At 41.3% G+C, this 7178-nt stretch overlaps 1 long non-coding RNA gene across 2 annotated transcripts in view; it reads right to left on the minus strand.

Moving 5' to 3' along the window:
- Window positions 1–5840: 5840 nt before the first annotated feature.
- Window positions 5841–7178, minus strand: part of LOC115068369 — a 4824-nt gene continuing 3486 nt past the window's right edge. Inside the window, exons 3-4 of one of the 2 annotated variants that reach the window (XR_003847729.1) lie at window positions 6922–7011; window positions 5841–5888 (exon numbers count right to left, since the gene is read on the minus strand). This is a non-coding gene — a long non-coding RNA (uncharacterized LOC115068369). Of the gene's footprint in view, window positions 5912–6921; window positions 7012–7178 lie in introns of both variants that reach the window. The other variant, XR_003847728.1, reaches the window with a different exon arrangement.

The following is a 7178-nucleotide window of genomic DNA, read 5'->3' on the forward strand; positions in this document are numbered from 1 at the left end:
AAAAAAAACAGAAAAAAAAAAAAAAACATGATGAGGTGACCACTATAGTGGATTTTCCAACTCCATACACTGTGGTTTTTCTGCAGTGTGACTCCCCCTATGTTTAATAAGGGAGGAGCCATCAATGATGGCCTTTCCACTCAGCACCAAGATTTTATCCTGTATGAATTCTTAGATGAACAATATGGAAGACACCAGAGAAGAGCTCTTCACACTCATTACGTTTGAACAGTCTTTCTCCAGTTTGCAGAGTTCTATAGTGCACAAGGGAAGAGTGGGTGCTGAAAGACTCCCTGGACACGCTGATAGGCATTCTCTCCCAGGTGTGTGCTCTCATGCTTGATAATGGCATTGAGGCTTTCCCACATTTACCGTAACTCCCAGAGTTATTCCATCCACTATTCTATGTGGATGCTTTAATGCACAATCAGGTTATAATTCCTGAAGGATTTTCCAATCATTATATGTAGGTCTCTCTCCGCCAAGAATCTTCTAGTGCCCAGCTGAATGAGATTTCTGACTGAAGGAGGGTTCACATTCACGGAAGGCACGATATTCATTGAAAGTCATTTCTCTTCCCTTCAGGTGGGTATGTTCCTTGATTAAACAACACCTCACATCCTTCTCTGTAGTATGGTTGCTGTTCTCTGACAACTGCATCTTGCGCACAGAGGTGTGTAGTATGGCTAAAGGTACCACTTCATTCCTATCCAGCGTGCTTTCTTTAAAGCTTTTCTGACAGTGAATATATAACTGAAATACTTAACAAGTGGGTCTTGTCCCCAGAGTGTTTCTTGTAGAACATCTTTGGTATGAGCTGAGGACTGAGCTGACATACTCTTTCACCAAATCCATAAAAATGACAGTGTTTCATCTGACCTCTGGGTCTTCTTTGGTGGATGACATTCAACTCACATGCTGCTCTGGGTATCGGTGGTATGTTTCTACCTGCTCCTCATAGTCCCACATTTCTCATAATGTAGATAAACAGGAATCTTCCCATGGTCACAAAACTGAGTACTTCTTCCTGAAAAACATCCTGAGTTGGTGACCCCATTGGACATTTCGAGGGGATATTTGAATCCTTACAGGGGAAAAAAAAACCAGAAAATAAAAAGCTGGAGTTAAAAATGGTGGTGTGCATTTAAACTAGCCAGACAAGTATCTACTACCCGACCCTCTGACTACCTTATACACAACTTTCTTGTAGGAACACACCTAGGAGAAATGTGTACGCACATTCACAGCAACACTATTCAGAACATATCCAAATGTTCACCAACTAGGGGACGAGTGAAAAACATGCAGTTGATTTATATACATCAACAATAAGTAATTGGACAGGTGAGGTGGCACACCCCTATAATCCCAGATGGGGGAAACCACAGCAAAAGGATTAGGAACACTGGTTAAGAACACTGACTGTTCTTGCAGAAGATCCAGGTTCAAATCCCAGCACCCACATGGCAGCTAACTGTCCATAACTCCAGTTCCAGGGGATCCAACAGCCTCTTCTGTCCTTCATGGGCACTGCACGACACTGGTGCACTTACCTACATACAGGCAATACACACATACACATAAAATAAAAATAGTATTTTTTTAAAAGCTGGGTGTGGTGGCGCATGCCTTTAATTCTAGCACTTGGGAGACCCTGTCTCAAAAAGACAAAAAAAAAAAAAAAAAGGGAGACCCAACACGGTGTGTTTACTTTGTGAAAATTCTGAAACCTGCTTTTGCATATATTTTTCACCATGTATATCATATCTGGAATGATTGGGGGGAAAATGAGCATGGACACACATACACCAGCAAAATAAGAAACTGGACAGGCTCCATAGATTCATTTTTTTTTGGATATGGACCTGCAGGATAGGAAGGTATGAAGATGGAGGAAAGACTGAGTCATTTATACAAATAAAAACAGCTTCAGAGGCTGCGCATGGTAGTATATCCCTTTAATCCCGACACTTGGAGTAGACTGAGGCAAGCAGATCTCCATGAGGTCAAAGCCAGCCTAATCTACATGGATAGTTCCAGGCCAGCCAAGAGCATATAGTGAAACCCTGTTTCAAAAAAGAAAAAAAAAATTGCAGGGCATGGTGCCGCACACCTGTAGTCCCAGCACTTGGGAGGCAGAGGCAGGCGGATCTCTGTGAGTTCAAGGGTAGCCTGGTCTACATAGTGAGTTCCAGGCCAGCTGGGGCTACAGAGAGACCCTGTCTCAAAGAGAAAAAAGAAAAAAATACCTTTAGAGATTTCCAATCTTAACAAATGATGAATAATATCTACGAAAGAAGCCTGAACTCCTGGAGGGGTACTTTTGAGAAAGAGACTTCTGCTCCCAAGCACAATCCCTGGTCTCCCGCTGCAGATCTGGGACACTGAGGTATCAGATCTGGTCCCACCTGTTCCCACATGATCATGTTCCCATGCTCCCCACCACTGGCAAACAACAGCCTATTTCTCACAGTTGTTTCTAGGAGAGTTTTAACAGGTGAGAAGCACAGTACCTCACTGGCCTCAGGATCATGGTTATATCCCTGGCTCCACTACCTTGTGACTTGTACTGGAGGGAGCCCTGAAGTGCACTGAAGGTCTCCCATGCCCTCTCAAACAGGCACAGGGATTCACGGTTCCTCAGGAAGATCTGGTCCCTTTGTCCCAGTTCTAAGTCACACACACACAACACAACAGTATCCTTAGCCCCAGACTCTCACTTTCACCCCATCAGTAAACACAATTCTCCCCCATCTGCCCACAAACCCATGACCTCTTTTCACATCACTACAATGTCTCTTGGCCAACATGCCAAGCTCATGCTGACATTATGCATCTGTCTTCCCCTTAGACCAAGGATGCATAAACAGCTGGGTATATCGGTCTATGAGGCTGTTGAAGTTTGAAAGTGAAACATATCCAACTGATTGCTTTTTGATGGTTTACTCCCCAGCTCCTGGGGCTGTTTTGTGAGGTGGTGGAAACTTTGGGGGTGGGGGGTTGGAGGACTGGACCACTAGGGACATGTTTCCTCTCTCTTTTTGGCTACCAAAGATGAACAGCTATGCTCCACCACACTCTTCCACCATGATCTTCTCAATCTCAGGTACAGCAGACTCAGGCCCATCGGCTGCCAGTCAAGGACTGTAGCTTCCAAAATTATGAGTCAAAAGGAATACTTCCTCCCTTATAATTATTTTCTCAGGTATTTTGTCCAGTGACAAAAAGTCTGCATGCATGTGGTGCACTCACACACATGCAGGCAAAACTTATACACATAAAATAAAAATAAGTAAATAAATAAATAAAAGTGGAGACAGAAAGTGTAACACAGCAGACAATATACCAGCCAGGGTATTGGGCTTATTTCAACTTGTAATATTTATTAAAATATTATAGATTCTTAAGGCTAGAGAGATGGCTCAGCAGTTAAAGAGCACTGGCTTTTCTTGCAGAGGACCCAGGCTCAGTTCTCAGCAACCACATAGCAGCTAACAACTGTCAGTAACTCCAGTTCCAGAAGATCTAATGCTCTCTTCTGGCCTCTGCAGGCACTGTATGGACATACTGTGCTTACACGAAAACAAAACACACATACACATAAAATAAAAATAAATTTAAAAATATATTATAGATTCTCACACTTCTAAGAAAGAATACACACTCAATATAGAAAAGAAAAGCAGGACAACAGAAGTTTCTGGAGGATCCAAGGCCAGTAAAAGCATGGTCCTGGACCTCGTTACATCTCAAGAAGCTCCCGCTATAACCACAATGGGGTTTACATTTGGTACTTTCATTGAAGGCCAGAATCAAATTTCTAAGAACACAAGACAGTAACTGTGCGACCAGCAAAGTTAGTGGTTTCTACATGTAAGTACACTCATGTGTAACTCCATTTTAAGAAAAAGGACCCAGCCTTGTTTCTAAAATCCTCTATCGGGAGAGGTTTCTCTGGGAGTCTCCTGATTGCCTTGATATCTGTCCAAATACAAGCATTCTCCTTAGCTCCTCTCCCTCCACCTCACCCTCCCAAGCCCAGTGTGCTTGGCTCACACAGTGCTGACCTCACCTTTGCCAGCTCCTTAGAACCCAGGTCTACGTCCTGAACTGTCTATTCCTCCCTCATCCTTGGAGATAGGCAGGACAGTGCATACCAAACCAACCGAAAACTGAAGCCTGAGTCTTAACCTGATGATGTAACCCAGCCTTCCCTTCCTGAGTCTCCCCATCCCAGCAAATATCTATTTAGCAGTGAGGATCAGAAACATAGGCATTCTGCTCTATTCTGCTCTTTGTCTCTGAAGTCACACATAATATGTAAGCTCTGACATTGAAATACCTACAGAATTGTGCTGTCACACCTCTTCTACCACTGTGGTCTACACTATAATTACCTGGTCATTTTTAACTGATATAATTATCAGTTAAAATGAAAAACTCAGACAATAAATTCAACTCACTGAATCCTTAAATACATCTCCATGAATTTTCACAAACACTCATAAAATAAAATCAGACAGGCATAAATATATCAATGCAATAAATCAATTAAACAGAATAAAAGAAGAATACAGTCACCCAATAATGTAGAAAAAGCACTAGAAGGCCAGGCGTGGTGGCACGTCTTTGATCCCAGCCTGGTTCAAAGCCAGCCTGGTCTACGTAGGTAGTTCTCTGGGTCATCCAGGGCCATATAGTGACACCCTGTCTCAAAAAATGAAAAACAAACAAAATACGAAAAAGAAAAGAAAATACACTGGCCAAAATATCTTTTCATGGTATAAACAATACAATGAAAAAAATTTTAATTTAGTAAATAAAAGCATTAATCCATAATCTAGGAATAGAAGAAAATTGACTTGACATAAAGGCCACATATGCATCAAACTCAATGGTGAATGCCTGAAAGCTTTCCCTGGGAGATCAGAGACAAGATAAGGATTTCTGTCTTTACCAGGATAATTAAGCAAGAAGATAAAAGAAACCAGACAGCGCCAGATGTAAAATGGCTCCATATCCGCAGCTTCACCTTCATGATGCTCCAAAAGCAGTAACACTTTCAGTAGAACCTGTTTCAAATTTTCATCCTTCCCCTGGCCAGAGATAACATGGTATAATATTCTTTTGTGAATCTGAGATGTAACAGTGTGCCACAGCCCCAAGTTAGATACAAGACCCAGTGCCAACAACTGATACTCTAGTGTAGTATCTTCAACATGGTAGGGTTACCAGGATAATACCCAATTGTAAATTAAGGAGCACTTGTATCACTGTTCATGAATGGCATGATCATATACTCAGGAAACTGTGAAGAATAGCCACAAAAAGTTCGTTAGAACTGATGCATTCAGGAATTACAAAATACAAAATCAAGACAGAAAAATCAGTTCCATTTTTATACACTAACAATGAACAATCCAAAGAAGCAAATTAAGAAAAAAGTTGCATGTATAAAAGACCTGTAACCAAGGAGGCAAGATCTGTATACAGCAAACTACAAAATGTTGCCAAATAGAATTAAGAAGATACAAATAAGTGGGAAGTCATGATGTTCAAGGACTGGAAGGCCTCAAAGTGTTCTGAGGTCAGTAGTGTCCAAAGCACTCTACAATGTAATCCCTGTCAAAATCCCCAAAACATTCCTTGAATAGAAAAGTTCGTCTTAAAATTCATATGGAATCTCAAGGAATTCTGAATCACCAAAACAATCTTTTTAAAAATTGGAGATTTCGGGGCTGGAGAGATGGCTCGGCAGTTAAGAACACTGGTAGTTCTTGCAGAAGATCCAGTTCTTGCAGAAGATCCCAGCACCCACATGGCAGCTAACAACTGTCTGTAACTCCAGTCCCAGGGGATCCAACAGCCTCTTCTGGCCTCCGCGGGCACTGCACGATATGGGTGTACTTACCTACATGCAGGCAATACACACATACACATACACATAAAAATAATAAATAAAGAGCCGGGTGTGGTAACTCACGCCTTTAATCCCAGCACTTGGGAAGCAGAGGCAGGCAGATCTTCGTAAGTTCGAGGCCAGCCTGGTCTACATAGCGAGTTCCAGGATAGCTGGGGCTACAGGGAGACCCTGTCTCAAAAAGACAAAAATAAATAAATAAATAAATAAATAAATAAAAATAAATTTTTTTAAAAAAATTGAGAGCTCACATTTGTTGATTTCTAAACTATTTTGTTATTGTTTTGGTCTTTTTTTGAGACAGGATCTCCCTGTAGCCCTAGCTGACCTGGAACTGGCCATGTTGACCAGGCTGGCCTCCATCTCGCAGAGATCTGCCTGCCTCTGCCTCCTGAGTGCTGGGATTAAGGCGTGGGCCACGACACCCAGCTGATTTCAAAGCCCTGAAGACAGGCATACACACCAAGGGAACACAAAGCCTGAAAATAAACTTTGTACACACATACAGCTAAATGTCTTTTGACAAGACATTCACTGAAAAAGAGGGACTCTTTGAAGCAGTGGTGCTGGAACAGCTGGATATCCAAATACAAAGGAATGAAATTGAACCCTCATCCTGTAAGGGATCCACTCAAAATGGATCATGGTCTTAAATATAAAATACAAAAACTATAAAAACTCAGCACATGATACACACAGGCATACATGAAGATTTAAAAGGTTAAAACAAAAACTTATATAAAACGTTGTGTGGTCAAAAACATGAAACTACCATGCCAGACATGGTGGTGCACACCTTTAATCCTTGCACTCTGCAGGCAGAGGCAGGTGGATCTGTGATACTGAGGCCAGCCTGGTCTACATAGTGAGTTCCAGGCCAGTTGGGGCTACAAAAAGATACTGTCCCAAGCGCCCACCCCCATCAAAAATTTAAACTTTGAGAGCAAGAATCCAGAAAAACAATTCAACAAATTGGGAGAAAATATTTGCAAATCACATACCCACAAAGAACTTCCTTAGACCAGGTAAAGGACCTCAAAAATCAATAGACTTCTGTACTTAAGGATTCAGTGCAGAAGAATGGCCTTACCCTAAAATACATATAGAGATATTCAGAGGTAAAGTGACATACTTAAACTTATTTTCAAATGGTATATACAAATACATAATGACATATAAATAAATACAATTCAAACACATTTATAAATATGCACATACATATATATCCTTAAATATCTATAAAATAAATATTTATATA

This window comes from Nannospalax galili, unplaced genomic scaffold (assembly GCF_000622305.1).
Source record: "Nannospalax galili isolate Female #2095 unplaced genomic scaffold, S.galili_v1.0 scaffold649, whole genome shotgun sequence".
In the NCBI taxonomy this organism is placed as follows: Eukaryota; Metazoa; Chordata; class Mammalia; order Rodentia; family Spalacidae; genus Nannospalax; species Nannospalax galili.